This window comes from Eptatretus burgeri, chromosome 13 (genome assembly GCF_056783735.1).
Source record: "Eptatretus burgeri isolate ZD-2024b chromosome 13, Ebu_testis_v1, whole genome shotgun sequence".
Classification (NCBI taxonomy): Eukaryota; Metazoa; Chordata; class Myxini; order Myxiniformes; family Myxinidae; genus Eptatretus; species Eptatretus burgeri.
The window spans coordinates 81,518,285-81,542,065 of record NC_140973.1 but is presented as its reverse complement, the minus strand read 5'-3'; the positions used below and the strand labels follow the sequence as shown (position 1 = coordinate 81,542,065).

Here is a 23,781-nt window from a genome sequence, read left to right as displayed (position 1 = left end):
CCTTCCTTCCTTCTTTCCTTCCTTTCATGCAAGTGCTGCTTCATCAGGAAGAAGATTACTGCCTTGTGGGAATATTACCAATTACCGCACTTCTTCCTCTGTATTCCTTGTATTCATATTTTGTGTAAGAGACAATTTCAAAGTTTGATTGGTGGGTGTCTGATTAAATTGAAAGTAATTGGGCCTCATTTTACTTTTAACTTATTAAGATGTATTCACCTCTGTCTGTCTGTCTGTCTGTCTGTCTGTCTGTCTGTCTGTTTGTCTGTCCGACAGCAGGATATCTTAAGTTGTGGATGGATGTGGACAGGTTTGTTGTGACAATGAAGAATTAATTCGATTTTGGTGAGGATCCGGATCCAAGAATTGTTTAAATTTTTTTCAGTTGTTCTTCACCATTGAGAGAAAGGGCCAAAAACGATATATAGCACAATTTAGTAAAATATTATGAACAGATTCAGACAAAACTTTGTGAAGTAGGTGACGAGAACAAGCCGATTCGATTTTGGTTCAGTTCCAGATCCAGATCCGGCCCATCAGTGGGATACAAAACGTAACCTGTTCAGCCTGGCGGAGGAACGCGCTCTACTGGCCAATGCTCTAGGTCGTTTTTTTTTTTTTTTCCTTTTTTCCATTCAAAGGAGCAGCCGAGCATATATATATATATATATGCATATATATATATATATATATATATATATATATATATATATATATATATATATGCATATATATATATATATATATATATATATATATATATATATATATATATATTTCCTCAATTAACTGATGTAGAATGAGGAACTAGTCTTGTTGAAGATGTCACCGACGTACAAGGTTTTTGTTTTTTTTTCAATATACTCAAGTTCAGAAAAAGCCAAAAAATGAATCGGTCCATTGAGTAACCCCTCGTCACAAACCTGAGAAGCCTGTTTGGAGATTTTCCCCTCCACCTCCTTCACATATCATTTGCTGCACACACTTCCAGTTCTCTTTTAGTGTTGACCTTTAATTTTCCAACACAGCGAGCGTGTAGGGTGAAGCATTGTGGGCAACAGAATCAGACTAATTGTTTAACCACACAATGATAATTGCGCCAATTATGTTGGTGATGACATTCCACTGCCCATTCTCATCAACCTTCTCGATACACACCCAACATGTTTTGTTCCTTTTCCCCTTCCTTCCCATATCCCTCACCTCTCCCCCTACCTATCCTCTGTTATCCTTGTCTTCACACCTGTCTAACTCAAATATAATTAATATTCATGCAAATATGATTACTATTTAAAGGATAATTTTTATTAATTTAAATATATTTGTTTTTTTGGGGGAGGGGGGGCATGGCAAGGTGGTGGGTGAAGGCAGTTGTAGGGTGAGGAATGCACAAACACACGTTCACCTTCATTCTCTTCACATAAAAAATATAATTCTCGAGTTTAAAACGGTTCAATATTTTACTTTCCTCATTATACAGACATTGCGCTAAGTGACAAAGCATCACAACCTTGTGTTTTAATTGAAGGGTTGAACTGTGATTTTATGCCACCCTGTTATCAGTCCCCTACTGGCATCACCAGAGGGGACCATGGGATCGCTCTCCATCTGTCCGTCGAACCTGTGGTTTTTCAGACTCCCCCCCCCCCATACCCTTTAACATATTCAAATGAAACTTGGTACACGGCTTTATTTTGATACATTACAGAAGAAGTTCGATTTTCAGGGCATTTCGTCAATTTTCCAGAGTTATCGCTTTCAATTTTCAAGCAATTATCTCTTTCATTTGTAATGCAGTGCATTATAAACAACAACCCCCCCCTAGGAAATTCAGAAATGGACTCGACTCAAAATTTTCTTCCAAATTATTTATTGCCGTTGTAACGTCATGGCCTCCCGTCTATACTATATTCTGTGGAATCTTTCGATGGGATGAAAGTTGTTTAGAAAGCAGAATTGCTCAACGAACAAGGTGGCCACCAAAGTGTTGGGTTCTTGGATAGTGCAGTTCATGAAAGCATCTTCCGTGCTGAAATATTTAGGATTAAGACTTTTACTAGACCAATGGACTTACTTCAGCGAGAACAGAGATTCATCTTGTCAGTAAAGCTTTCGTAATACAAGCCGAACACCCACCCTACAGGCAATCTTGTTCCAAGCATGCAACACGTTCTGACTCATACCTTTTTGGGGGTAGTGTATAGGCAACAATAAACAGAGCCCAGGTTACATGCACAAAGCAAAAATGTACCAACTGCTTACAATTCAAAACACCTTCACTGCACTGGAACATGTGGGGACAGGAACACTGGACTGTAAATGGTGAGACTTGCAATAGCCTCCCCCACCTGGAGGTGGTGCTGCATGATGAACCTTTTCAAAGAATTTGTGTCCCTTCCCCCTCCCCCCCTCCCCCCAGAGCACTGACAAGGATAAAAACACTTCAATACACGAAATGGGGTCATGCTGATCCTAATTAGCAAAATTAGATGTAATCAGCCCAGAACTGTAGGAGGAGTAGTGTGACACACACACACACACACACACACACACACACACACACACACACACACACACACACACACACACACACAATAGTGAGGATAAGGGAAGCAAGGGGGGACTTGATTGTAAATTTAATGTTCTATGTCTATTTACTTTTAACATTGTTCGGAACAAACAGGGGCAACGCAGGCATGATAGGCCGAATGGCCTTCTCATTTGTTAAGAACGGGAAGAAATGGGGAGGGGAGGACAGAGTTGGGGGTGTATGGAGTTGGAAGAGGGAGATTGAGGACTTGGGATGGACTACTTGGGGTTTGGGGCAGTTCAGGACTTCAACAAAGGGGGAGGAGATGATAGAGTATGCCTGGTGTTAGCTTAATAATTATGGTGGTAGGCTTGAGATCCAAGGATCCTGGGTTCAAATCCCCCTCGGCTGTTGAATTAATACCAGGTGGAGTTCACTGCCTGTCATCCTTCTGAGGTTGGCAAAATGAGTACCAGCTTGCTGGTATTAATCCTGTGTCGGAGTGGCAACCCATCCAGGATTGTGCCCAATAGCCAGAGACTGCTTGGGCAGCACCAATGCTCTATACAGAGTATGGTCCCAATGGATGGACGGATGGATGATAGAGTTGGTTGGGGAGGGAGGAAGGCCAGAGGAGGGGACAGAGTTGGGATTGAGGGGTTTGAGGCTTTTGAGAGGGTGGAAGGCGAGGACATTGGGCTGGGACAGGGCTTGTGGATTTGAAGAAAAGGGGAGGGGAGCACAAAGTTTGGGTGCATCGGGAGGGGTGGTGGTGGTTGTAGATCGAGGACAGAGTTGGAAGGAGGTTGAGGACTTGAGATTGTGCGTGGGGGGTTGGGGGGGGGGACGAAGTCATGTTTTACATAATGTAAAATGTCCATGGGGCCCAGATAATCCCATTGGGTGTTTTGGGTTCTCTCGGTATTTTGCGTCCCCATGGTCTTTTGGATCCTTTGGGTATTTTATGTCATTGGGATTCTTGGAGTCTTTTGGGGTGTTTAAGGGTCTTCCAGGGACTTCGTTTTTTTTTTTTCTTCAGGGTATTCCAGGTCTTCAGTCGTTTAGGTCCTCTGGATATTTTGGATCCCCGAGGTCTTTTAGGTCATTGGAGGTCTTCAAGATCATTTGGGTCTTTGGGGCACTTTAGGTTAAGTATTTCAGGAAACAATTGTGGGTGACGTCAGGTCAGCTGTCCAACCAATGGATGAAGAGCGGATTATACATACATACATAATCACATACACTTACTCCATTATATATAGATGATTATTGTTGTTTCTTACTGGTTGCCGGATGGTTGAGTCGAGACCGAGAGGTACACACACTCACTTGCCTCTGAGTTGTCTCACCTGACCTAGCTATAAACTGTCATCGCGTTTCACAGGTAGGTTGATTCATCAGTGTGTTGTTCTTTGGATGGACGTTAAACGGGATCCCGTCTTCTGGCATCAGTTTTTGGATGTTAAAGATCCCACGGTGTGCACTTTGCAAAGAGTAGTTGAGCTATCACTGACACCATGCACAAATTCCAAATTCCTGTCTTCAATACTTGATCAAATGTCAGGCCTGGTCAGCCAGTTCGTGAAAGACTTAGGTCAAAAACAAACATCCCTCGTCCAACCCAAGAAAGTGGGTATAATTGTCACCGTTAAGGAAAGGAGAAAAATGTTCTCACTTGTTTTTTTGGCATTTTTTGAAAACCTGATCGAGGCTCATGTAAGAACTAAGAACGAGGAGCTGCGGTTGTAGAATTCCGCAAGAGCTTGGACATACATTACATGCATGACAAGACCATTATGAAATGTCAATGTATTTTTACATGAATTACAATGGAATTAGTATACAATGGACAAAGTAACATGGGAATGGGATTTTAATCATTGATGATTTTAATCATGAATGATGTGTCCACATGGGAACATCAAAAACGACAAACTGAGTATCATCATCTCTGCCACCGAAGGGAGATGGAGGTTGTGTTTTCACCCGTGTTTGTCGGATTTCTCCTGATGACTCCATCTTTGCTCTTTACTTGTTCTGGTTCCTTCTGATGATCCTGTATTTGATCAGGATATCTCAAAAAGTTGACAGATTCAGACGAAACTTGGTGGATGAGTTGAAGGGGGGAATAATAATAATAATAATAATTATGATTATGATTAAAAAAATTATGATTAAAAAAAATTATGATTAAAAATTAATTATGATTAAAAAAAAGGAACAAGCCAATTAGATTTTGGTTGAAGTGCAGATCCAGATCCAGATCCAGCCCATCAGTGGGATACAAAATGTAAACTGTGCAGCCTGACAGAGGTGCGCGCTCGACTGAGCACCGTTCTAGTTATATTTGTATTTTGAGTATGAATTTGTTTAAAATCGAATTATTATTATTATCCAAAGTAATGTTCTTTTGAGAAGATTTACAGTTGGGTGACCCATTTGATTGATGATGGAATAACAATGATCTTTGACACATCAGGAGGTATATATATATATATACACACAATCAGCCCATCATGCCCACGCAACATAAGTACCAGATTAAACCAATCCATCAGGTGCAGATAGACTTAATTTCACTGGAGGAGAGGTGTCATATATGCAAATACAATATTAAAAGTGGAACTTTTTTGATATAAATATATTTGTTTTAGGGGGGGCAGGGAAAGGTATAGGGATGAAGGCTGTTGTTCCGCAGGGTGAGGAACGCACAAACACCGAACACACATTCACCTTTTGACGAGACCCTCCCACAGGCATCACAATCACTACACATGTAAATGCAATCACCCATCCACATGCATGCTATCAACAAGTCCTGCGAATATCCCTGTACCCGTCCATCTCCGATGCTTCTACGTACCTATCTAATTCCAAATTAAACCTCTCTACCGTTCCATGCGTCAACTACTCAAAGCGTTGCATTCTATGAAGATCATGATGGATATCTTATCCACATATCTGATGCTACGCAACATAGCTAAGCTCCGTACCCATTGAGATGCATCTAAAGGGACATGCGAAACTCCTTCAAAATAACAAAATCTAAACCAACATCAAATAAATTAACTTGAATAAGCCATTGCGGTGTCGATGAATCGAAGCACAATCAAGAGCAAAGTTCCCGTTGAATGCGACACTACCAGAAATCTGCCATGGGAACTTGTAAGTGCAAATGTAGTCCGGAGCGAATGCAGGAAGATGCTGAGCTTCAAGTGCTGTTTATTCTTTGTGACAAATGGCTGCAGATGATCCGAGCCTTACTTTCAATGGAGTTATTGTGTACAGTAATTTTGGCAGGGCTATAGCAAAGCTCACCAGCTGTTTGAAATTGTGCACCCTTTGGGGGAAGGGGTTAGTGTGGGGAGTAGAATATAGATGGATAATGGTGTGGGGTTGTGGTGCAACGATAATGAGATCTGAGCAAAGCGGAGAAGGAAATCTGCAGCCCGGAAACTGAGGTTATCCTCTCAAGCTGCCATCAGGCAATAGCCCTGAGGAAGTGACCCTGATATCACTACAGCAAGCAGGAAACATGTATACATGAACCAGCTGTAGGTTCCTGCCCCACACATGCATCAAGAACAAAAGCTCCACTTCTTTTCCTGCCTACCATACTTTTCAACTTGTACCGATCCGACGTAACACCGTTCACCATCCCCAAATACCCGTTGGGCCCAATGCATGATCACGCCCATTTATTTATTTATTTATTTACTTATTTATTTTAGTTAAGGTGACATGTTACATTTTTGCCTTGAGCATTAAACATTCAACCTGTCACTAGGGATTTTTTTTTTCATAAATAGAAATAGCACCTGTTTCCACCCACCTGCACAGGTCGCTCGCCCCGCCCAGCTGCTAGCGGCAGTTACTCTGACGTGTAGCATTTCACACAGTCGCACACCGGGTGAATGCTGCTTTTTAAGACCTTTTTGAGACTTTCTTTTTGTGAATCTTCACCTGGTGTTTTGACTGAAATATCTGTGTGAATGAAGTACCAAAGTTGCTGTTGATTGACTTGAATGTACCCGAAGCAAAGGTAAGATTACATCTCCTGCCTTGATTTTAGATGACTTTCTTGTGACCATTTCCTGTATCATGTGTTCATACCTTTCCGAGAAGTCGAGGGAAGATAAACTTGTGTTTTCTTCAATTATTACGTTGGATTTTCTTTTCAAAACATTAGTTGTACGATAGTTGTTAGACAGTATATTCAAGTTTTTTTTGGTGAAATGTTAGAATTAAAGGTACCAATCTGTCTATGTATACCTGAACACAACCTGTCTGGTGAAAACAGTAGAAGCCGGCCTACAACTTGTGAGGCCTTAGCATGCGTAACCCCGTGACTCCCTACTTGCCATAACTCAATTATGTTTTACTACCCACAACCCCGGCATTTGGCCCCACTATTCAGAGCCCTGTTTGGTTATAATGATATGTTTATGAGCACGTGAAGAAAAAACAGGTATCTCTACATTAATTTTTTTCTAGAACACCAAAAATAGAAGTCATTCCTGAATATGAAAACACCATTAAGATCATATATTTTGAATTCTTGACTTTTGCAGTGGAGAAAATACTTTAAAATCCAAGATACCTGTTTTGTAAGTATATATGTAGAACATTGTTTACATCATTATTACAGCTAGACATTATATAAATATATGCACAGCATAGCTTACATGATTAATACATCTGTACATATCCATATTTACATCATATACACCATGGTTTACAATATTTATACATATATACAGTATTGTTTATGTGATTACTACAGCAAATTTTACATCATTGTACATCTATACATTGCATAGTTTGTGTGAATTATATATATATATATATATATATATATATATATATATATATATATATATATATATATATAGATATACAGGGGGCTACAAAAGTAGGTATACAGTCATGAAAAGCAAAACGTGCATACAAAACGTATTTTATTGATTATACAAGCATATCAATAACAACATACCAATAATAAACATAATAACATACCAATAATAAACATATCAATAATAACATACCAATAATAAACATATTAATCCCTCAAATGTTCAAACTGTTTGCCCCTGGCATTCACACACTCCACTCCACTCCACTGGTATAATCCTTACTATATACCTACTTTTTCAACCCCCTGTGTATATATATATAATCAAAACATGGAGTGTGCCGATCTACATTGGACATAGTCCTCCACTAAAGCGTCACCTCCAACCCAGAGGGCTTGGCCTGGCGAATCTTTCAAACAGACAAAGATTACATGGTCAACATCAGTTGAACATCAAATTATGTTTGGGCTTGTTGGCCCTCATCAGGATGGCCTACTGATAAATATCGAACCAATGATAACCAGAAGGTGAAACGTAGGATTATGTCCAATGAAGATTAGGGGAGTGCTCGTCACACTCCACATGTTTTTGATTTACCCGCCGTTCACATCACGCGCCTTCGAGTTGAATGGTTTGCATTAGCGAGAACAATCACCTGGGTTGCAGACGGACTGTTGTTCTTCGTGGATTATGCGGTTTTACAGTGTAATATCATCCGCAGTGATGCTCGCCGTAAATCAGGAGGTGCATCTGATGTATATAAATGACATGGCCAAAAGTATGTGGACACCTGCTCATCCAACATCTCATTCCAAAATCATGGGCATGAATATAGAGTTGGTCCCCCCCCCCCCGCTTTGCTGCTATAACAGTTTCCACTCTTCTGGGAAGGCTTTCCACTTGATGTTGGAACATTGCTGCAGGGATTTGCCTCCATTCAGCCACAAGAGCATTAGTGAGGTCTGGCACTGATGTTGGGTGATTAGGTCTGGCTCACAGTCTACATTCCAATTCATCCCAAAGGTGTTTGATGGGATTAAGGTCAGGGCTCTGTGCAGGCCAGTCAAGTTCTTCCACACCGATCTCGACAAATTATTTCTGTATGGACCTCGCTTTGTGCATGGGGGCATTGTCATGCTGAAACAGGAAAGAGCCTTCCCCAAACTGTTAACACAAAGTTGGAAGCAAAGAATCATCTAGAATATCATTGTATGCTGCAGCGTTAAGATTTCCCTTCACTGGAACTAAGGGGCCAGGCCCGAACCATGAAAAACAGCCCCAGACCATTATTCCTCCTCTACAAAACTTTACAGTTGACACAATGCATTCGGACAGATAGCGCTCTCCTGGCATCTGCCAAACCTGGGTGGTGAAGTGTGATTAATCGCTCCAGAGTACATTGGCAGTGAGCTCTACACCACTTCAGCCAACGCTTGGCATTGCGCATGGTGATCTTAGACTTGTGTGCGACTGCTCAGACATGGAAACTCATTTCATGAAGCTCTCGGGGAACAGTACTTGTGCTGACATTGTTTCCAGAGTCACTTTGGAACTCGGTAGTGAATGTTGCAACTGACAGACGATTTCTTTTACCGCACTACGTGCTTCAGTGGTACCGTTCTGTGAGCTTATAGCCGAGCTGTTGCTCCTTGACGTTTCCACTTCACAAAAGCAGCACTTCCAGTTGACTGGGGCAGCTCTACTGGGGCAGAAATTTGACAAAATGACTTGTTGGAAAGGTGGCATCCGATCACGGTGCCACGTTGAGTCACTGAGCTCTTCAGTACGACACATTTTACTGCCAGTGTTTGCCTCTGGAGATTGCATGGCTGTGTGCTCGATTTTATACACGTCAGATATATATATATATATATATATATATATATATATATATATATATATATATATATATATATATATATATTCAGAAGGTGTTGGAGTGGAGGATTACTTATAGTTGCAACTCCTTGAGTAGATTGCACTATACTTGTTTCCCATTGTTGATTTAGCCCCCTCACAGCATAAAAGGTGGTGTTCTCAATCCCTTATGGATGTGGATGATTGAATTATCCGCAATTTAATGTGACAGATCTCCCACACTTTCTCCCAGCTGCATTTGTGTCCTCCTCATTATGGGACCTGTTGGAGTTGCAACAGTTGCACATTCATATCCACATAGGGGTCTCAACCATCTTCATACCAGCTTGAAGCTTTTGAGCTTCCCAAAGCAAGATTACCACCATCAATGTGTTTCTCAAGCTAAATATTGATGAGAATGTTGTGTCAAGATCTTACAGATGGAGCTCTTCCTTTGTTGAACAGGTGATACGTTTCCAGATACTGTATTGTTGTTGTTCTTGGGAGAGCATCTTTTATGTTGGTTAAATTAAATTGATGCAAATGTTGATGTTGTCGACAGCCATTACAATGAAAGATCATTGTATTCATGATTTATTGTGTATTCTATTATGGGATTTGGTACTATTACTAATTGGGACAGAGTTGGAAACTGATGGTCCCATGACTGATTGGAACATAGATGGAAACTGATGGTCCAATTACTGATTGGGACATAGTTGGAAACTGATGGTCCAATTACTGATTGGGACATAGTTGGAAACTGATGGTCCTATTAGTGATTGGGACATAGTTGGAAACTGATGGTCCTATTACTGATTGGGACATAGTTGGAAACTGATGGTCCTATTAGTGATTGGGACATAGTTGGAAACTGATGGTCCTATTAGTGATTGGGACATAGTTGGAAACTGATGGTCCTATTACTGATTGGGACATAGTTGGAAACTGATGGTCCTATTACTGATTGGGACATAGTTGGAAACTGATGGTCCTATTACTGATTGGGACATAGTTGGAAACTGATGGTCCTATTAGTGATTGGGACATAGTTGGAAACTGATAGTCCTATTAGTGATTGGGACATAGTTGGAAACTGATGGTCCTATTAGTGATTGGGACATAGTTGGAAACTGATGGTCCCATTACTGATTGGGACATAGTTGGAAACTGATGGTCCTATTAGTGATTGGGACATAGTTGGAAACTGATGGTCCTATTAGTGATTGGGACATAGTTGGAAACTGATGGTCCTATTACTGATTGGGACGTAGTTGGAAACTGATGGTCCTATTAGTGATTGGGACATAGTTGGAAACTGATGGTCCTATTACTGATTGGGACCAGATTGACACATAGTTCGAAATTGCCAAAGGGAGCAAGTTGTATTGAAGTGTGCGGTCCTTGGTCAGATTAAACTGGCCGTATGTTTCATTTCCACCAAGTTACTAGACCCGTTGAATCGGAAATAAATAAATAAATTTGACAAATATTAAAGGATTCATGCATTATACAGGATTAATTCACTCTTTGCCAAAAGGATGCGATTACATTTGCTAAGCATCCTTTTTTTTTTCGTTTATTTTTTTTTTTTAAGGATCAAACACTAGTTGTGGAGCTGCCACAAATACATCTCACACAAATGAATTAACAGACAATTACACGGGACACAACAAAGGACTGTTGGATGAGATAAATACAATTGGAGAAAGTGCCATCAATTCCCGGGGCCCTCTGGGTTCCAGCAACATCACAACAATGGCACCGCTTTTCTCACCCCACTTTGCGGAGCATTCCAGAAAGAGGAATTTTCTCCTCCCAATTGATACCAACCTATTAAGATTGTCCATCCTCTACCTTTTAAATGCTGAACATCAAGCAAGGGAGCAGCACGTAAGTACTTTTTTTTTTAAGTCTTTGGTGTGCCTCTGCCAGAGTTTGAATCGCCGACCTTCCAGACTCGAAGCAGACACTCTAACCATTAGACCACCGAGTCTGGACACACTAAACATTACACCAACGAGTCTGGACACACTAAACATTACACCAACAAGTCTGGACACACTAACCATTACACCACCGAGTCTGGACACACTAACCATTACACCACCGAGTCTGGACACACTAACCATTACACCACCGAGTCTGGACACTCTAACCATTACACCACCGAGTCTGGACACACTAAACATTACACCAACAAGTCTGGACACACTAACCATTACACCACCGAGTCTGGACACACTAACCATTACACCAACAAGTCTGGACACACTAACCATTACACTACCAAGTCTGGACACACTAACCATTACACCAACAAGTCTGGACACACTAACCATTACACTACCAAGTCTGGACACACTAACCATTACACTACCAAGTCTGGACAGATTAACCATTACACTACCAAGTCTGGACAGATTAACCATTACACCAACAAATCTGGACACACTAACCATTACACTACCAAGTCTGGACACTCAAACCATTACACCAACAAATCTGGACACACTAACCATTACACCAATGAGTCTGGACACACTAACCATTACACTACCGAGTCTGGACACACTAACCATTACACTACCAAGTCTGGACACACTAACCATTACACCAACAAATCTGGACACACTAACAATTACACCACCGAGTCTGGACACACTAACCATTACACTACCAAGTCTGGACACACTAACCATTACATCACCGAGTCTGGACGCACTAACCATTACACCACCGAGTCTGGACACACTAACCATTACATCACCGAGTCTGGACGCACTAACCATTACATCACCGAGTCTGGACACACTAACCATTCCACCACTGAGTTTGAGTGGACTTGTGTACATTTTGCGATTGATGTTAATGTTTATCACTGGCATCGAGTGTATTTTGTCACATCATGATGAAGAATGTGAACATAAGTTTTCCATTTTTCGGATTCCAGGCCTTGGAATGGTGCCAATCACTAGCCTGGCAATGGTGAGGCCCAAGTCCGTGCCATAGTAATGTGATGGACCCAACAATCAAATTGTAAAATAGCCGCTGGAGCGTTCGTTCTGACTTTTATTTTATCTTCAGTATGGAAACAAAATGTATGGGTTTTGAATACAAACTGAACCTTGGTAAGTTTTGTTTTTCACTAGTTTATGGTCTAGTTGAATACAATGACTGGATCAGAGTGATCTAAAGTTTACGGACTGATACCACAGTGTGCCAGAATGTCGATTTTTAAGTCTGTCTTGTTTCATGATCTTTTGGTGTCAATAATAATTTGGTTCTCAACATGGTAACAATGTCATCTTATCTGAGTGGTTCAGAAATGTTCACCACAAATTTGCTTTGCCTAAACAGCAGCACAATGATTATTCATAAGCAAACCTCGATGGATGTGAATGTTAATTCGAAGTAATTTTTATGATCTGTTTGAAAGGTGTTTTTAATACATTCCCATCGAGGTTCCACATGTCCTGTAATCCAGTTGGGTTTTCAAGATTTCTATCGCCAAAGTGATTCAGTTCACGTCTTATAACCAGATATGGCAAACAGGTGTCCTGTTTCACAAGGCAACTGCACAATTCGGGTTCAAGTTCGGATGCCCTAAGGCCTGGAAAGTCTACCTAAACCAGCTGTTGACCGTCCCAGCATGTCTCCCTGGTGCCCTGTTCTGCCAAGCATTTGATTGCGGTGGTTAAGGATGTTTTGTGATCTGTTAGTTACAGTAGCTGGAAGGAATTCCCTCAGCCATGGTATTTTAAGAGGTACTCCATCCTTTTCACTTAGCTGTAGTTGATTTCGCTTGGTTTATGTACTGTATCAGCTACTTCTTTGAAACATTTTCATTGCTGTTGCCGTCACCTCTGATAGACTTCCTCCCTAAGTGGCTGTGGTTCCCATGATCATTTGCATTGGAGGTGAATCATGCCCAACTTGATGCTTGAATCCATGTACTGTGCTTTGCATTTTTGAATGAGCAGGCCCTATAAGGAAACTGCCTGGCGGCCATACAAAGGCACCACCAGGACCTCCCTACAAGACTCTTTGGACCCATTTTATTTAGTCCTTTTTCAATTTCGGTGATAGCCACAACGTTTTTGAGAGCCGATATTTTGTGAGCATGAAATGAATGTATAGTTTAGTTGATCTTTCTTGGCCTCTCTCTTGGCATGAGTAAAACATCGACTTTGTGTTGTATTTTTGGTTTTACTTCATTCACAAGATTGTCATGTCTGCACACGTGTGTACATGCCATTCCAGAAATGGAACGCACTACAAAGAGCCCTATGAAATGAAGGGGGTTTTGGAGTTGTGCGTGCCCTCCCCCAAACTCGCAAGCAATCCGCAGCAACTGCAAGCTCGTTGATGAACCAGAAAGGAGAAAGCGAGTGAGCAACCATGCAGCCATGTTTGCATATACGGTCTTGACACAACTCCCCAGAGTGCGACAAGTGACCTCTGACAACCAGCAAGGGCTCAAGAGTCCTTTGGGGAAATTCATATGTCGGGGTGTGCCAAAAATGCCAAATGATGCCATTGCAAATAGACAATAATGGGACACAAACCCCTCTGGCTGACACATAATTCTGTGCTGCCACGCCGGTCAGCCAGAATGTCTGCCGAAAAAAATTAAAGACTGCACTTTATTCAGTATGGAAGAAAATCTAACCTCGCTATGAGACAAAGCTCCATAAAGAAATATAAAGTTCAACGGTGTATGAAGGACACACGGAAAAGGAAAACGTTTTAAGGACCAACTGAAAAAAAATAATCAGGACTGTCTTCTAAAGTGGAGGCAGTCCAATCTGATTTGAAAGTAGAACGGCACTCAGTAGAGCCTATACCTTCATCAGGCTGAACAGTTTACATTCTATATCCCACTGATCGGCCGGGCTGGATCCAGACCTGAACCAAAATCTAACTGGCTTGGTCTTGTCACCTAATCGACTCATACGCCAAGTTTTCACGTAAAACGTCCACACCTTTTTTTGAAATATCATGCGATATATCGTTTTGGTCCCATCTCTCAATGTTGAAGAATCACTTTAACCTTGATTATGATTGGGAGAAGGCTGATTGGTCTGTAGTGCAAGGATCTGTTTTTGCACCTTTTTTATGCAAGGTGGTAATGTTTGCTGATTTCCAAGCAGATGGCAGATGACCTTGAGTAAATGAGAGGGTGAATAGAACAGAGAGAGAGAGGGTGAGCAAGAGCAGCAGAGCAGGTTTTTAGGACACGTGGGCTGATGCCGACTGGACCGGTTACAGGATCTGGGTCGAGGTTTGACGGCAAGCTCTCCACCTTGTCAGGAGAAAAGGACACAGAGTCCAGGGACAGCTGGGTGTGCCTTGCTAAAGCCCCTGTCACACCTTGACGATTTAGCCAGCGTATGGCAACGTATCAAAATTTATCTAAAACACTGGCGTACGCTGAACTATTGATTTTTTTTTCAGTTTTGGGCGTATAATAGTGTATTCATAACGAGTTGGTATGCATAACGTATTAGTAATGTACACAGAACGTTTCGATAACTTATAGATAACTTATACCAACGAATGCTTAGCGTGTTGTCGGCGTTCACAACTTATGCCTAACGATAGTCTAACTTATGCATAGCACGCGGCAGCGTATCGCCGACGATCACGTGGCATAGCCTATTAAAAGGCTGCCGCTCGACAAACATCGCTGGGGGCATATGCAGGAAGTTGGTGAAGGATGCATGGTCCTCGTTATGGAGTTCCACCATGAGCTGGTCATATATGCCAAACTGCCGTCGCCTCCCGATCCATGGTCTCACCCAGTTCCTTCTCCTCCGTTCACCTCTTCTTCTCCTGGCTCTATTGGCACGCAACTGGTACAGTGTCAAATCGATCAGGTCATGTTGATGTTGGAGGACAGCGAGTAGGTATTCTCATCTCAGCCTTGCCGGATCCTCCATCTCTCGGATGACATGGACATCTGCTCACCATGGAGTCTGGAACACTGACGGGTTCCTCCTGTGAACCCCATTTTTATATACCAATTCCCCTAAACGCTGCCAATACACCATTATATGGTAGCTGTAAGTTAGAAACACGTTCAGTAAGTTCTGTGGTCGTCCGGAAGACGTCAAATACGTCTACATACGTCAATATGCATTGGAGATACGTTACTCATAGGTTCAAAGCACGTTACTCATAGGTTAGAAATAAGTTTCGGGTATGCTAGCATTACCTCGACGTATTTCGACTTATGAGTAGCTTACAAGTAACGTGTGTTGACATGTGTTAACGATCACATAACGTGCCTACAACTTATGGCCAGCATATGCGGAACGTGTGAGTCATACGTTGGCATACGTTGACAAATTTTGTGCATGCACAAAATTTGTCGATGAGCTCGGCTTACTACGACGTATGCCAGCGTGCTTCAGCGTGCTCTTAACGTTTACAAAACTTACCCATGACGTATTCGACGTGTGCCAGCGTATTCGCCAAATTTTTCATATGTCGGCATACGCTGGCTAAAACGTCAAGGTGTGACAGCAGCTTAAGGTGTGTACAGAAAGCGATGGGTTTGGGACAAGGTTTAGAAGCAAACACAGAGTTTAGGCATTCAGCCTTTTCACGTGCAGCGTCAGCTGTGCAGCCATTTGAGGTAAAGGAGGGGATGGAGGGGGAACATACACCAGAAACAGACTTCACTAGACACCACCAGGATTTGGAGGAGGGAAAGCTTCGTACCGATGACAAAGTATACCATTTGGTGAAGTTTCGTGAAGATTGGTTAAAAATTATGACCTGTAGACGATTGACATACGATGAAACAAACAAGAAAGACGTTATGCATAGCACGAAACTTGAAAAATCCATAAAACAAATTTTACCTTGAAAATAATTGGTGGTTTAATTACTGACCAAATCCGCAAATCCTCTTCAATTTTCAAGTCAATCGGATGAACAATGACGATTTTAGAAATTCGGCCTATGTTGTCCTTTTGACCTGTAGACTTCAAAAGTAATAGGTGGTTGAATCCAGTGATCTGAAAAACACATTCACAAATAATGAAAAATATAACTAATGGAAGAGCAAGTTGAAGAAGGATATGAAGTGAATGGTCACAAAGAGATGGAGAATACAGGACTTTTAAAATGGCATATCAATGCTTAACGAGGCCTTCCGTGCACGCGCTGTGTGTACCTTTTCAGTGACTCGTATCTGCTCGACCGGGTTTGTTCAGTCTGCTGTTGCTGGCATGGAATCTATGTTAAATCGTCTTTTAAACACAACTTTCAGCATTTAGAGGAAAGAGTGGCAATGTCAAAATGGTTTCAGCCATAATTGTTCCATTCCTGAATGCGAATCGGATTCATGGAAACGGAGGAAATATGAGAAATATCCGTGCATGAGAGTAGAGGTCATACCATTTCCTGTTAGTACAAATGAGTGTTGGCAGTGGATATAACATACACACACATACACACACAGACACACACGCACACACACACACAGACACACACACACACACACATACACACACAGACACACATACACACACACACACACACACATACACACAGACACACACACAAACACCTATGGAGTTTCTTCAGCTCTGCAAATGAAGGTGTAGGTGGAAAGGGATGTGATTTTGATATCTTCTTCTTGCATATGGCAGACTGGCTGCCAGGTAGCTATCATTTTGTTTTGGCGTAGCTGTGCCGCTGATGCTGTGCCCCCTATTCCAGTACACTGGTACTCATTCCACCAACCTCAGAAGGATGACTTGCTGAGTCAACCCCACCTGGTGTTAATTCAGTTTCCAACAGGGTTCAAACTCAGGACCCCAGGATCCCAAGCCAGCCACTCAAGCCGTGAAGCCAACACCAAGCTTTAAATTTTGATATGACTCTAGTTCATTGGAAGTGGTGACTGAACGAGTTTGTAGAGGGTCTGACTTTGGAAAAGCTTTGAGATGCAGTGCAATTGTGAAATGGAGACAGCTTGTCCCAGTTTGAGCTCGAGTGCAATAATTAGAGACTGTATAATGAAAGAGCAGTTTGTTGTGTCTGTCTCGGGAATCTGAGTTGGCAGTGTTTTGAAAAGTGAATGAAGCCACGACAGTGAAGTAATTGCGGGTCGCTTGCTTACTGACGACCAAATTCTCAATGATTCGTGCTGCTCCATCACCTGAGGCATTCTTTTTCCAGCCTGACAAGGAATCTCAGAAGAGGTCTGCACATAAAAAAAAAAAAACTTTTTGCCTCTTCATGGTCGACACTGGTGATCGGTGATTTTAGAAGCAACAGATCAAGCAACCAAGAAAGCTTCCAAAACGCCTTTGGATCTCCGCAGAATGTAAGACTTGTTTGTACTCAACACTCAACAAGAAACTCCACAATTGACGCGCCCAGAGCGTTCGGAATAGCAGTGGATGCGAACTCGATGTGTTCCGTGCGTTTGCTACATCGCAGAAGATTGGGCTTTCACTTCAATCCCCCTATTGCCTTTACTTTTATAGTTGTGAACCACACAGATGTATGGCACTTAGCTTTGCTGACCCGATGACAAGAGACTGGTACCATCTGCCTTATGTCATAATGCAAAATAGAGCATTGTTTCCTTGTCTTTTAAGACAGATCCTGAGGTTTATGGAAGAGCATTATATTCGAGGCAAAGTATCACTTAACCCAAGATGGGATAGGGTGAGGACACGAGGACAAGAACATATGGATGCAGCACAGCACAATTGGAGGGATTGCAAGTGAACAATGATGGTAAGAGAAACTCGGCTTATGTAGTGCACGAGGTGGTGGTGAGCAGCGGTCTTATCTCACCATCGATACAACCAGATTGGTATTGTTAGCCATCGACACTATCGCCTTTATGGAAAGTATCGGGAACCTACGGCATTTTTGCCCATCACTCTTGTAAAATGACAGAGGGTATTTGCCTTGCGTCTTCCGCAGAGGCCAATTGAGAAGTAATTCAGCGATCGCATTCAAGACGACTCTGCCAAAAGGATGTCTGGCAAATGAAGTTTAGGCCACCGGAAGACACAACGGCTTTAAAGGAAAGCATTTAATATAAACGCTGAACTCGAACTTTGATTTGCTCATCTATCTATAATTCCAGCAGTGTGTGTGTGTGTGTGTGTGTGTGTGTGTGTGTGTGTGTGTGTGTGTGTGTGTGTGTGTGTGTGTGTGTGTGTGTGTGTGTGTGTGTGTGTGTGTGTCTGTGGGTCTGTGACCGCTGTTTCTCGACAACCACTCGTCCGATGTAATTGAAAGTTGCCAGGTATATTGCTGGAGACCTGAGGATGTGCCTTTTCAAGGTTTGATATTAATCGGACAAGTGCTTCCCAAGTTATGGCCATTTGTTGACCAACCAATGACAGGACACATTGCTGCATAGGCGTGGCTGATGGGGAAGAGATCCTCAGCCGCATTCCCCATTACGGGTTACAACGTACGGACTTCCTGATAGTGATGACAGTGTATTCTAATAATTTATCGATTTCTTATATGTATTTATAGATAAACACAATGCCCCAATCCAGTTGTCATTTATGAGAGCGAAGGAACGGCCTGTGTGGTTGTTTGAAAGTTTTTTCTCTCTCTCTTCCCTTCTCTGTGTGTTTTTCCTTGCGATGACATTGCGAAAAGGCAAAATACGTTGGTGCTAATTGAATAATTGGCCATTAAAACTAAATTGCGAATAATCGTAACTGCGATATGCGAACTTCCGGACAGTGATGACTTAACTTCGCGTAGGCCGATGCGCAGACGGCCGACGTTGACGTCACGTGCCGTGCCGGTTACGATGGGGATCGATCGGTGCCTTAGTTACCGTGGCATTGGAGTGGCAATGGTCAATGGCAGCGAATGTCATGGCAAGCAAAGACAGGGAGGTAAACTTGATTTTAATTTCGATTTTAATTAACTCTGTGTGTGTAAGTATCACTGCAGTTGTTACTTCAGGTCAGGTCAGGTTCGATCTGTGACCTGCTACAGGTACCATGTAAACCTGTACTAACCTGTTCCATGGTCGGGTTGTCGGCGACTAAACCGTCTCCCCCACCAGGTTTTCTGGTGAGGGGGGTGTTTGGATATGGACACCCAGCAGGATTAAAAACAAAACCTGTCAAAGGGCGGAGGAGCTCCTTGTGAGCCAACGGCCATCCATATCTAGTGCCCAACAGTGTCTGCGGACGTCCTCCTGCAGTTGGGTCACTTCTTATTAGGAGGTTGGTGGCAGGATTTGCACTCCGGCCACCGTAAAACCCTTCATTCCGCAAAATGCAAAAACGCAAAAAAAATCTGAAAACCCACTCCGTGGGAGTACCTCCTGTGCAGCTTCCCTTCGCAGAGCAGCTCACCGGATGACGGGATTGGGGCAAAGCCTTCAGGACCCCCAATCTTTCATAGGAGGGAAACCACGGGGTAACATCCCTGGGTCAGATTGCGGGAGAGTGTGTCGGAGTGGTGCTGAGGTGTCGTCCACCAGACGGCGGTCTCCTTGGGTTAACCTGAGGCAGTCCCTTCGGGTGGGTGCCTGGAATGTCCTATCCCTAAGAGAGGATGATCACCTGTCTCTGTTATCATCTGAGCTCAAGCGTTTGGACATCGGGATTGCAGCTCTCTCTGAGGTTCGGAGACCGGATTGCGGCGAGATAATGGTGGGTGGTTACACCTACTATTGGTCTGGTCGCTCTGATGGTTACCATACCCAAGGAGTTGCTGTAGCTGTGTCCAATAAGCTGACCCCAATGATAATTGAGGTAACACCGGTCAACGAGCGTATTATGAGATTAAGGATTCGTCACTCCTTAGGTGTCATTTCCCTGGTCTCTGTTTATGCTCCGACTGAGGCGAGTGATCTCACCGTGAAGGATGCATTCTACGCCACACTCGAGTCTGTGGTTGATCAATGCCCCAGACGAGATACACTTCTAGTCTTGGGGGATTTCAATGCATCAACTGGAACTGATAGGGACGGTTATGAGGTGTGTGTTGGTCCCCATGGGTCAGGAACTATGAACCAGAATGGCACTAAGTTCCTTGACTTTGCAAGAAGTCATGGACTTAGGGTGGCTGGTTCATGGTTTCAGCGCCCACAAGCTCATCGCTGGACTTGGTATTCCAACACTGGCGGTGTGGCAAAGGAGATTGACCATGTCCTCATTGACGGTCGTTGGAGGATGATCCAGAACTGCAGGGTCTACCGGAGTGCTCAGTTCCTCAATACTGACCACAGGCTTGTTGTAGCAACTCTAAAGCTGCACCTTAAATCCTGGAGAATGGTACCATCCCAGCCGAGGCTGGATGTTGCCAAGCTCAGGGATGAGAGAGTAGCTGAGGAGTTTGCGAACAGGCTGAGTGGACACTTGGGGGTTCTGGGTGCTTTGGGGGGTCCTGAAGAGTTGTGGAGCGCCTTGAAGACCACCGTCCTTGATGTTGCCGGTGGATGCCTTGGAGCTCACCGCAGGGCAAAGAAGAATTTTGTCTCTCAACGGACACTGGATACCATTGACCAGAGTCGCAGGGCCAGGCTGAATAGCAGAGCTGAGCTGTTCAGGGAGCTGAGGCGTAAAACTGTACGTGCACTGAGGGTGGACAAGGAGGCCTATGTGCGAGGAATCTGTGAGGGGGTAGAGCATCACCTGTGGACAGGTGATTCTCGTCCCGCTTACAGGGGAATTCGCGCATTACGTTCATCCAAGCCCATCCCTCGGAGCACTACAGTTAGAGCAGAGAGTGGTAGGCTCTTGACAGAGGAGTCTGAAGTGAAGGCCCGCTGGGCCGGTTACGTTGAGCGGTTGTACCAGGCTGATCCCCCAACTGTCGAGTTGGACGTCAAGGGTGTTACAATCCCTGTTGCTGACCCTCAAATCAACTGTGGTCCACCTACGCTTGTGGAAACACGGGCTGCGGTGAACCAGTTGAAACGGGGCAAAGCTCCAGGGATCTGTGGCATCCATGCCGAACGTCTCAAGGCTGGTGGAAATGCTGCACTCGTGTCGTTGCATGCAGTTTTGTGCTCTGCCTGGAACACAGGCATCATCCCAACTGACTGGAAGAGGGGCCTTGTTGTCCCTCTCTGGAAAGGGAAGGGTGATCGCCAAGACTGCAACAACTACCGAGGGGTGACGCTGCTCTCAGTGCCGGGCAAGGTCTTTGCTCGGATAATTCTTGATAGGGTTCGCCACCATCTGCTTGAGCACCAGCGTCCAGAGCAGTCAGGCTTTACACCAAAGAGGCCAACGATTGACCGTATCCTTGCACTTAGTGTCCTCACCGAACGCAGACGAGAGTTTCGGCAGGGGCTGCTTGCAGCCTATGTTGATCTCTGTAAAGCGTTCGATTCAGTGAATCGGGATGTCCTCTGGAGGATTCTTGGTCTTCATGGGGTGCCACCAAAACTGATCGATCTGAGGTCTGAACTCTACTCTGGTACTGAGAGTGCTGTGAAGTGTGGTGGTACCATTTCTGACTTATTTCCAGTTGTTACTGGAGTTCGTCAGGGATGTGTACTTGCCCCCACACTTTTCAGCACTTGTATGGACTGGATTCTAGGGAGGATGTCGGAGAGATCAATTTGCGGTGCGTCATTTGGGAATGTCAAGATCTCGGACCTTGACTTTGCAGATGATGCAGTCATCTGTGCGGAGACTTTAGACATCCTCTTGGGGGCCCTCGAGGTGCTGAATGAGGAGTCGGAGCCGTTGGGATTACGGGTTTCTTGGATCAAAACTAAGATCCAGGCTTTCGGTGACATCTTGGATGCTGCTGTCCTGTCTGTGTCTGTTTGTGGTGAGGATGTTGAGGTCGTGGAGAGATTCACTTACCTTGGCAGTGATATTCATGTCTCTGCTGGCTGCGAGTCAGAGGTCAATAGACGTCTGGGTTGGGCCTGGGGAGTCATGGATTCACTGGATCATGGGGTGTGGCGCTGCCGGTACCTGTGCGGGAGGACGAAAGTCCGAGTCTTCAGGTCCTTGGTACTTCCAGTCTTGCTCTATGGGTGCGAGACCTGGACTCTGACCAAGGATCTGAGATGGAGACTTAATTCCTTTGGTACCGGGTCTCTTCGGAGAATCCTTGGCTATCGCTGGTCGGATTTTGTGTCCAACGAGCGGTTGCTGAGAGAGACTCGGATGAGATTTGTTATGATGAGCCACATGTCCATACAGCTGCGGCTGTATGGACATGTGGCTCGTTTTCCTGACGCTGATCCTGCTCACCAGATTCTCTCAGTGAGGGAATCTCATGAGTGGAGGAGGCCAGTGGGTCGACCACGTGCCTCATGGTTGCAACAGGTTGACCATCATCTCAAGGAGATGGGGATGGGCCTGGCATCTGCCTGGGGGATGGCCAGACGGAGGCCCCTGGAGTACCGGCGGAAAGTGGACGCAGCGACGTGCTGTTCTGGCACATGCTCCCATACCTGACCTGACCTGACCTGTTACTTCAATGCAAGCGATAATTCGTGGATTGCATGTGAACATTCCGTACGGGCACGCACCACTTCCGGATGGTGATGACACTGTATTCTAATAATTTCTCGATTTCTTATGCGCATTTAAGCCATTGAAAGATAAACACAATGCCCCAATCCAGTCGTCGTTTACGAGAGCGAAGGAACGGCTGTGTGGTTGTTTCTGGCTCGTGGTTTGAAAGTTTGATTTTGGGGGGCGGGGGGGTTGCTCATATGGCCACGCACGTACGGGCACGCGAGAGCGAAGGAACGGCCTGTGTGGTTGCTGTTTGTGGCTCGCGGTTTGAAAGTTTTTTTTTGTTAGTTTGTTTTTTTTTTGCATGTATGGGCATGTACTAGTTTTAATGGATTGGAGGTTGGAAAGTGATTGTTTGGCAATTTATTAAATCTTTTTCTTTCCTGCAATCAATTTTCTTCTTGTTTGTTGTAAGTATCAAATGTTTTTTTTTCAATTCTTTGTGGATGGTAATCATTTATTCCGTTGAAATTGAGCCAACCAGAAACTGTTGCTATAACTGAGGGCGTTGCTTGTCTCCGTGATGGTGTAACTCGCTGATTACCCTGGAGACCCGAATTGTTGTTGGTGCTATTTTTCTTGCCATGAAGTTTGTACAAAGAATGGACTCTTCAAACTGCACGTCGGTCCCTGTGTCCATCATTGATTGGGGGTGTCTGTTTTCAGCAGACATGTACTCCAAGTCAAAGTGACGTTGTTGCAAGCTGATGTGGCCGACCATGCTCGGCCTTTAGCTGATCTGCCCTGTGGGGGAGGGGGTGGGGAGACCCTCTCCTTGTACAAATTTACTTTTGGCCTTGCAGCTAGCTGGATCAAATTTTAATTGTCCAAGTAGATTACCGTGAGATTGATAAAGCTGTTCTAGAAAGTGAGGTCAAAATGACAATTCCAGACGTGACAGTAATTGCGGTGAACAATGAATTGTGATGACATCGCTTGGTAGCTCGTGTCGGTGTTCTTTGTTCATGTTCGTTATTGTCAGTTTACCTTTTTGCAAGATTATTCCGCTTTGGCATAATCATTCCCTCCAACTATTACCGCATCC

General features: G+C 43.8%; 1 protein-coding gene across 2 annotated transcripts in view; it reads left to right on the top strand.

Moving 5' to 3' along the window:
* Positions 1–23,781, top strand: part of LOC147014913 (FYVE, RhoGEF and PH domain-containing protein 1-like) — a 184,342-nt gene that overhangs the window by 20,831 nt on the left and 139,730 nt on the right. The window contains exon 1 of one of the 2 annotated variants that reach the window (XM_085853370.1): positions 6,417–6,572. The exons of the other annotated variant lie outside the window; for it this stretch is intronic. The gene's annotated coding sequence lies outside the window, so the exon portion shown is untranslated. Of the gene's footprint in view, positions 1–6,416; positions 6,573–23,781 lie in introns of those variants that run through there. 2 annotated transcript variants of the gene reach the window in all.